The 7,315-nt window shown below is 49.0% G+C and overlaps 1 protein-coding gene across 4 annotated transcripts in view; it reads left to right on the top strand.

The window, feature by feature from the left end:
* The first annotated feature begins 5,088 nt into the window (after positions 1–5,088).
* Positions 5,089–7,315, top strand: part of PDLIM7 (PDZ and LIM domain 7) — a 42,320-nt gene continuing 40,093 nt past the window's right edge. For 2 of the 4 annotated variants that reach the window (XM_083599072.1, XM_083599069.1), the window contains exon 1: positions 5,103–5,211. The gene's annotated coding sequence lies outside the window, so the exon portion shown is untranslated. Of the gene's footprint in view, positions 5,231–7,315 lie in introns of all 4 variants that reach the window. The other 2 variants (XM_083599071.1, XM_083599070.1) reach the window with 2 other exon arrangements.

Raw genomic sequence — 7,315 nt, 5'->3', positions numbered from 1 at the left:
ATCAGTGGGCTCCAAAGGTCACGACCCGGAAAGGGTAGCATTAGGTCTGTCACCACATTCTGTGTGGAATGCAGCCCCAAATACATATGAGGAGGAGATGGCACAGGACCGTGCGTGTGAGTAATATTTGAAGGAAAGTTCATGTAAAATAAGAGAGGGGAGTGTGGCATTCTGAAACATGGGCCAAATCTTAAAATGCAAGCCATGGCAGAGCAGCTTTCCAATAAGGAGATGAGGGAAGTGTGTGTGTCTCTTTCACAGCGAGGCAGCTCTGTTGTTAAGAGGCTGCGTTGCACACGCAGAGAGTGGAAGAGGGATTTCCCTTTGGCGCCATCTGAGGATAATAACGGAGCCACTTCCTGCTCTGCTTTGCTAAGCAAATCCAGATGTGGGCCTTCTGAATAGAAGCAGCAGGCAGCTTGCTGTAAACAACTCCAGGCCTCAATCAAAAGGATGGCGGCAGCCGCTGCTCTGCCAGCGCAGTAGCCTAACCCTGTGGTTCATGAGGAAGCTCTGCCTGAAGAACCCACCACAAGACAGATCAGACAATGCCAAGCTCCTTATGAATGCATTTGTGTGAGGTAGGAGGGTGAGGGTCACAAATATCTATTACTTTGGTGTGATTTGGGGGCAGGTAGCAATGGATCCCAGTTGCTTTAGGCTCTCTGAACTCAGATGCAGCAGTTCAATCCAAGACTGGCGGTGCAAGGAGGGAGGGCGGGGAGAGAGAAAGTTTTATTAGCAGGATGGTTTTCATTTGGGTAGCTCTGAAGCGTAAAATGAAGGCAGGGCCATATGGCTGTTGCAGTGCCAGTTTATGTCCAGCAGAGGGAGTCAGATTATCAGATTCCTCTGCTGGTACTTAATTGGACTTTAAGCAGAAGGAAAGTAGGCGGCATCCATTAACTGCTTGCATTTTGGGGTAGCATTTTTCAAGGATGTAAATAAATCCAGGTTTCCAGTAGCATCTTTTTTAAAAATGGGTTTGCTGACCAGCACCTAAGTGGGTGCTGTAGAGGGCAGAAAGAGGGTTTCTTCTGCTCTGTGTTTAGGTCACTTTCTCGTAATCATAGAATCATAGAAATAAAGTATGGAAATAAAGGTCTAGGGTGGTTTCATTAATCAAAGCAACTGCTCCTGACTTGGACATATGAGCAGAGGCCAGGCGAGCTGCCTTGATCAGGTAATGCATGGTGTTCTGGGGAAACATGTCATCGTCGTCTTTGGCAATTGCATGTAGAAGAGTAAGATGGTCTTCCGTGAACACGGTCTTAACAGTGAGTCCATAAGTGTCTGTGGAGGCCAATTCTGGATCCACACGTCCTTCCACAGCGGGGACATAGGTTTCCAGGCAGGAGTTCATCATGGTGAGGGTTTGCCAAACATGCCTTCCTCTTAGCACGTTTCTCCCTTTTGTCCTGAGTTCGAGTGTCTTCAAAGTCCACGACACCTTTGGTAAAGGCTGTTCTCCAATTAGAGCACCATCAACGGTGTCTCTGAAAATTTTTACATATCACTTGGGGGGACATGTGTGGTTTCCATGACCAGGACTGCAATTGTAGGGGTATCTGTAGGAACTGTACTCGGTACAGTTGTCAGCTGACCATTGGCCCAGTTTTCCTGCTACTGCAAAATCAATAACTTCTTGACAAATCCTCCATGTGCATAATTGCCAGCAATTGAAACTTCAAAAGAGGGAGCTCTAAATTCCACTCCTACCTGAAAAAGCCCATACACGCTCTGCCCCTGCTGGCTGACCCCCGACCTATGTTGAAAGAAAACCAAATAAATCTAGGTACTGAACTATTTGCATTCATTTCAGATTACATCCCTAAATCTTTGTTCTTTAAAGGAAAAAGACCAAGACCAGGTTAAAAATGAACACAGCTTAACCCTTCTTGTTTTGTTTTGCTCTGCTCTCATCCACCAGTTTGTTCCTCCCCCACTCCCACCATGTTTCTGCTTTTGATGGCACAATAACTTAAGAGTATGTGGGATTAAAGTGGCTTAAAGGAAACTACTAGGTGTTTTATTGAAAGAGCACTGTGGTCAGTGGTCAGAGCAGTAGATTAAGAGCAAGGAGACGTGGGATCAAATCCCCAGTTGGCTATTATTCTCACTGGTTAACCCTGATCCGCTCTCTCCGCCCCGTCCTACCCCCACAGAGCTGTTGCGATGACAAACAGGGAACGAAGAACCACTGAGATCCTTGGAAGAGGAGTGGGATAAAAATGAAATAAATCTATTTGTTTACCTCCCGCAGAGAGAAACTTGGCAGCCTCCTCTCGCTGAAGCAGCAAAGCTAAACATTGCTTTCAACCTCCTCCGCCTTGATCCTTTATCCTGTGTGTAGAAATCATAGCTGATGCATAAAGACCAGGGAGCCCTCCTGATCCCAGCACTTTTTAACAGTGACAGTGCTAAGTAATGAGTACTTCAGAGACCTCACTGGGAAAGAACTGGCTTCTTTCCAGGTTAAAACGTTAAGTTTCATGACTTACAGAATCTGCCGTTTTGAGATTTGTCAGCCCGCTTCTAACATGCGCTGAGTATGAATCACTGAATTCTGCCTTAAATAGAAGAGAAAGTGACTGGAGATTTCCAGAGAGGGAGAGGGGGCTGAGAAGTTGCCTTATTCAGCTGCTGTTTTGCTTTGGTTCAGCGGCTTCCCCTGGCTCTGTGCTGGGTTTTAATAGGCATCCTAGAGAGGCAAGTCACACAACGCTTGTGAGATGTCCTCTGAGGGATTTCAGATGCTATGAGCTTGCGTTCTTGTTCTCCACACAGAACTGGTGCTCCCTGCATTCTGTATAGTGATGTTTTATTTACAGCCTTGTGTGCCAACAAACAATATTCAAAACATGTGGCAGCAATTTTGCATGATCAGAATGCTTCCCCCCATCTCCATCTTTAGTTTTGTTTTTTCCAAATAGGCTACATGGCCTTAAGCCAAGCACTTTTTATCCCACTTTCCTGCCACTTTCCTTAGCTCCAATATCTGACTTTTTTTGTCTTCTTGTTGCCCATTCTGGATGCCACTGCCTATACATACATAGCATGATGTCAGTTCTGTTGCCTGTGCACATTCTGGAACAGGAACTTCCTGTGCTCCTGGTCCTTTGTTTTTACAGAGTGCTTTCAGGGGCTGGCTTCACCTGGGGAAAGCTCTGCAAATTTGAAAGTAAAACGAAAGGACTTGCTGTCATCAGAGCTATTGACCGTGGATTTATGGTCCAATAGACTTTGGACTAGCTGTGGTCAGCGTGTGACATCCGGCTTGTGGGTGTCCTACATTTTGGCATAGGAACACAGTGGTCACCCATGAAGAACTACGGTCACTGAAGAAAGCTGAGCTCCAGAGAGGGGCCATAACTCAATGGCACTCTGTATGTACTGCATTTACATGCAGGTTCAAATGTGAGATCTCTCTACGTTAAAAGGGCCTTGGGTAGCAGAAATGGGAAAGGCTCCCCATGAGAGTCACATCTTGGAGAGTCACATGTGGACTGAGCCCACTGACCTTTCTAGCTCAGTAAAAGGAGCTTCATGTCTGCTTGACGGTTAGAAGCCTTATTTTCATTGGGGAAAGGATTGCTCTTCTCCCCCATGGTACCAATGTTAAAAGGGGAATTTATGCATCCTTTGCAGGTTCTGTTGTTCATCCTGCCTCCATAGTTGTGCTTGGCCTGCTATATTGAACTACAGTGGTACCTCTGGTTGCGAATGTGATCTGTTCTGGAGGCCCATTTGCAACCTGAAAAGAATGCAACCTGTGTCTGCGCACGCACTGGTCGCGATTTGCCGCTTCTGCGCATGCGTGTGACATCATTTTGCGTGTCTGACATGCACAAGCGGCAAAACCCAGAAGTAACCCTTTCCGGTACTTTCGGGTCGCCATGGGATGCAACCTGAAAACATGCAACCTGAAGCAAACGTAAAATGAGATATGACTGTAGTGAGACACTGGCAGTGTCTGTTAATACCTGTGTTGTGTTGCAGTTGCACAAAACACATTCCTGCATACTGTACCATGGAAAAGTTTGGGCACCCTGCAAAAAAGCATTTCAGATTCCTTCGCCATGTTTTGGACAGGAGCTTTTCTCTGTTCTTCCCCTAAAAGTAAAGGTAAAGGGACCCCTGACCATTAGGTCCAGTCGTGACCGACTCTGGGATTGTGGCGCTCATCTCGCTTTATTGGCCGAGGGAGCCGGCGTACAGCTTCCGGGTCATGTGGCCAGCATGACTAAGCCGCTTCTGGCGAACCAGAGCAGCGTACGGAAACGCCGTTTACCTTCCCTCTGGAGTGGTACCTATTTATCTACTTGCACTAGGTACAAAAACTCATTTCTCTTTTTTCCAAAGAGAAATTGTGTGTACACCAGGCATAGGCAAACTCGACCCTCCATATGTTTTGGGACTACAATTCCCATCATCCCTGACCACTGGTTCTGTTAGCTAGGGATGATGGGAGTTGTACTCCCAAAACATATGGAGGGCCGAGTTCACCTATGCCTGGTGCTGGCCCTGCCACTAGCTTTCAAGCATCTTGGCTGTGTGAAGCAGCTGCAGTAAAAATAATAACCATGACGATGGTGAAGGTGGGGGCTGGGAATTCCACAGTTTAGGGGCTGCCGCAGGGAATGCCCTCACCCGATTAATAAAGCGCCTCTTCAGTTCCTGAGCATGTGCAGAATGCTGCGAGTGACCCACAAGCACCTCCCACCTCACAAGCAACAGCGAGGAGATCTTTCAGAGGCGAAACTAGGATTTCCAGAAGGAAGGACGGGGCTGTACCAATCCTATTTGGCGGGGCTTGGGCGGCAGCTGCGCAAGGAGACGCCGCCCTCCTGGGCGCAACATCCGCGGAGGGCGCGGCGATTTCGGCGCCGCGCTCCGCCCTTTCTCCTCCAGCCAGGGGACGCGGGCGCCGCACACCTCCAATAGGGGGCGCTCTTACGCCGAGCAAGCGCCCCCCGACGGCGCGCATGCGCTTCTACCTAGCAGGCGGTGCGCTTGTTGAATGGTGAGGCGGGGGGGGGGGGCAGCAGGGGGCGGGGCTTGCGCTTGAACTGCTGAGCAGGCGGAGCCCCGCCGGAGAGAGATATATAAGGGCTCCGTGGGTGCCGGCGGCGCTGCGGCTGAGACGGGGCGGCGGAGGCTGCTCAGTAGCTCCGCCCTTCTCTGAGGAGGTCGCGCGCGGGGACCTTGCAGGTATTGCATCCCGTCCCTCGTTGGAGTTGGTGGTGGGTGAGGAAAGGGAAAGTGATGTGGCTTTTCTGGGGACTCGTGTGGGCAGAGAAGGGCGTCGGGGTGACAGGAGTGCCTCTTTCCCCACATATCCCCACCCCCTTCTCCATCCCAGTCATGCTTTAGGTCAGATGTGAACGAGAGTTTGTGCCTCTCTTCACTCGCCCCCCCTTCGTACTTTCCCTTTCTGTGTTTTCCCACGCGCTTCTCTCTCTCTCCCCGGCTCCCCGTGGCGCAGGAGTGTGTACTTTAGAAAGTCTCCTGGGTGCCCCCCCTGTTCTTTTTTCCATAGGGACGTCCTCTTGCCGTGGGGCTGGGGCGTGCCCCCTAGCCGTGCGTTAGCGGTGTCTCAGCGAGACTAGCGTGTTGCTCATGGCACCAGGATGTAACCGTCACCCTCGGTTTCCTGCGGCGGCTCGGAGCAGGGACGTCCCGTTTCGTGGGTGTGATGGCTGGTAGGGATCCCCTCTTGAGCCGAGGGAAGGGGCTGGTGCTGGAGGCTCCTCGTCGTAGGAGTGGGTCTCCCCCGGGGCTCCTCGTCGTCAAGGGTCTGAACCTGGGCGTGCATGCGCCGGCACACGTCCCTCCTGGCTCCCCGATCTTCTTCTGGACGTCTATTCTCGTCGTTCATCTAAAAGTGTCTCTGAGCTGTAACTTAATATTGCAGCATGTCCAGGAGGTCTGAATTCCAGAAGGGCTGTGAACAAGCATTGCGCCTGCGGCGGTCAGTGTCGAGATGGCACAAGTATGGCTGTTTCTTCAGTGACTTTCATAGGCGTTCTTAAAATTATGGGTCGTGTTTCTGATAAACTTTTTTTTCCTGTGTTATTAAGCGCAACTTCAAAAAACCCACATGAGGTGCAGTTGGCCCTTGAGCTTGGTGGCCTTGTTTGTGAAGATTTGTGGAAAGCATTCCACAATAGAAATATTCACTGGGAGGGGCAGATTTTTCATGCTTTTTGGGCTTCCAAGTATATTTGGCTGGCTGCTGTTAGAAAGAGGATGCTGGCCTTGATCTGATCCTGCAGGGCTGCTATCAGGACCACCTAGAAATTCTGTGAGAGTTTGCTATTAACCTCCAGACTTCTTCTGTGCATATATATTGAGCAAATGTGTTTAATAATGAAGGGGGCAGACATAACCTGTCATATTTATCACAAATCCTTGCCTGCTTTGGATCATGGAGTAAAGACCCAGCAGCACCCGTTACTGATGTGAAGGGATGCTTCACACAAGCAAAGGAGGCAGGCACCTGACTTTATTTCACTCAAGGCTTTTATTTGATGACCCTCTTCATTGTGTGAAAGAAAAAAGTGGTGGCAGGAGGACTGAGGGAAAAGAACTTTTCCAGGAGTTGGGGAGAGAGTGAGTGCAGCATTTTCCTGCTGGTCTATTTATTGCTCATCCAGCTCTTTCCTTCCTTGAGGGCTGCCAGCTGAATCCACAAAAACAAAAAATAAACTTGGTCATCATCTGGAGATATGCGCACAAGGGGCAAAAGGGGAGAAATGGAGCCTGGTGCATCCTCCATTCCCATGTGACGTTATCCAGAGAGGGTGAGGACAAATATCATGAGGTTTGCCAGGTGCTGGAGGTTTTAATATGGCAGCCTCCTAGGGTGGAATTTGCTTTCCCAAAGTCCAGGAAGAGCTGTTGTGCAAAGTGAAAAAAGTTTCCGCTCAGTGTTTCTCAGCAGTGTGATGAAGTGTACTTCTGATTCCTTTTGTGCCTGGGACCAGTATTTTTCTTTTAAAACTTGCTTCCTTGTGGATAAGCGTTCTTTTAGTATTTTAATTCTGCAAGAGAATTGGCAGCTGCTTGTTAAAAATGAGAATTTGGCAAACGTTAATTTAGTGCTGGCAAATGTGTAGAAATGTATCTGGATTTAAAACGACAACAACCGCAGCAGATATTCTTGCTGTGCCGTTTTATTTTGCAGGGTAGTCTTCGTTTCAAGAATGCATTTATTTATTCTTGCCGCCCTGGCTGTTCAGTTGTCTCCTTTTCTTGGTTCTTCAACTTAATGCACCTCAGACCTGCCCTTCCCCTGTTATTCTTGTCTTCTGTC

This window comes from Podarcis filfolensis, assembly GCF_964270895.1.
Source record: "Podarcis filfolensis genome assembly, chromosome: 2".
NCBI lineage: Eukaryota > Metazoa > Chordata > Lepidosauria > Squamata > Lacertidae > Podarcis > Podarcis filfolensis.
Note: the sequence above shows the minus strand (reverse complement) of the source record. Positions and strands in the feature narration are given on the sequence as shown.